Below are 1,863 nucleotides of genomic sequence, written 5' to 3' on the forward strand. Positions count from 1 at the left end.
ATTAAAAAAAAAAAACTAAAACAAAAAAAAATGGAAATTATATGTACACGATTTATTTATAAACAAACAAAGAACAAAAAACAAATGAAGATACTATATACATTAAAAGTTTTCATCATAATATTCATGAATATTCTAATATATGTACTTTTAAAAAATCTTAATAGTCCAAATAAAGATTAGAACAAGAAAAAAACAACATCCGCATTTTTCATTATTTCGAGATGGGCTTAATTTGACGAATTCAGTGTGGTAGAAATAATATATTTTAAAAATCATTTATGAACTTTTTTCTGCTTTTTTCTTTTTCTCAACATAATTGTGAAGTCCTTCGATTTATCTGTCTCTCAATTGGAATGGCCCTGCTAAAAAGCTATGGTTATTAACCCTCCTAGGTATAGAGTGAAAAAAAACTTTAACGGATATAGTCGGTCCGCTCATACAAAATGTATGAAAAGTCTATGAAATGAACAAAATTATATTTCTTTTTTTGTTGAAAAAAGGATGAAAATAAATAATTTATGTCAAAATTAATTGGAATCTGATGATGCAGTTTCATACGGTCGCTTTTTGGTGCAGTTCGTACACATCGCAATTTTTTCGGAATGTTCTCCACAAACATTTTTCATACATTTGCTGCACTATGTTCGCGTCTTTCGATTGATTTTAGTGGGACATAAATGACATGCACTTTTTTATCTTGTTTGGTTTGTGCTGTTGAACTGTGCTGAGTACAGCTCGACGCGCTTCATTAAATCCATAAGTAGATCTGCGTAAGAGTTTTTCAACAAGTTCAAAACTTTATCTTCGTTTATATAAACATCATCATCGACCTTCAGAATGTATTTTACTTGATCTACATAGAAATATTTAAGTAAAATCTTCTTTCCAAAAACATATTTTCATTATTAGAATTACAAAAAAAATCCAACCTGGACAATAATAAGTCATCCATTTGAGTGCCATTGTATGCTTGTAGGTTAAATTTCTATAAGTATCCTCAAAATTGCCCTGTAAAATATCTCCAAATTCTTCGTTTTCTTTTTTGATCACTTCATTGTGCTGGGCAGACGAACCTAGCAAAAATATCACAGCGACGTCTTCACTTTTTTTAGCCCAAGAGAAAATGATTCGTAGCAGAAACTATCATGATTAACAAAGTTGGTTTCACTTCATGGCACGTATCGCGTTCAATAAGGAATTCAAAATTGTGAAGATCGATCAAAGTTGATTTCGTGTCATTTGATATAACTTTTCGGGCCCGTTGAGTAAAATTACACTCTTTTGATGTCATATTTTCAATTTCTTCTAAATCAATTGTAGTAGCTTTTGATAACATTTCACTGGATTTGATCTTGATGATTATTCATTATTAGTGACAATAAAAATATATATTGCACAAGTATACGCATTTTTAATCAAGATTAATCAATTATGTCTGAAATTTAATGAATGTTATTTGTTATATGTATATTTTTTAAACTTCAAGAAAAAGATTTCCGCTTTCACTTACACAAAAATCTTAAAAATTGTCCATTTTTGGAAGCCATTAGAAACTAATTCAAAATCACTTTGTTCTTCACTATTGATTCCAATACAGACAACAGATGATGTCATACTAATTTGTTCGGTTGTAAAGACACATTTTTAGTAGATTTCTTATACTATCAATTTGTCACAGTTCAAGTGTTATCAACTTTATAAGGCGATTCATATTTGAGCATTTCGACATTAAATGTTGGCTTTTTCGAATTGTTCGTACTACCACAGTGAAAACTGAAATTCTATGCAAGTGATATGCATATTGTTTGTTCGATAAAAAGTCTGAACTGAACTAGATCGTAAATTAAGGTAAATTTATTT

At 29.3% G+C, this 1,863-nt stretch overlaps 1 long non-coding RNA gene across 1 annotated transcript; it reads right to left on the reverse strand.

Annotated features, from left to right (window-relative positions):
* Positions 1-232: 232 nt before the first annotated feature.
* Positions 233-1,631, reverse strand: LOC116347333. The gene is made up of 3 exons (XR_004201682.1): positions 1,514-1,631; positions 933-1,438; positions 233-856 (listed from the first exon to the last, which is right to left on the reverse strand). It is a non-coding gene; the product is annotated as an uncharacterized LOC116347333 (long non-coding RNA).
* Between the last annotated feature and the right edge of the window lie 232 nt (positions 1,632-1,863).

The sequence above is a fragment of the Contarinia nasturtii genome, unplaced genomic scaffold (assembly GCF_009176525.2).
Source record: "Contarinia nasturtii isolate CC-2019 unplaced genomic scaffold, AAFC_CNas_1.1 Cnas_scaffold_1826, whole genome shotgun sequence".
In the NCBI taxonomy this organism is placed as follows: Eukaryota; Metazoa; Arthropoda; class Insecta; order Diptera; family Cecidomyiidae; genus Contarinia; species Contarinia nasturtii.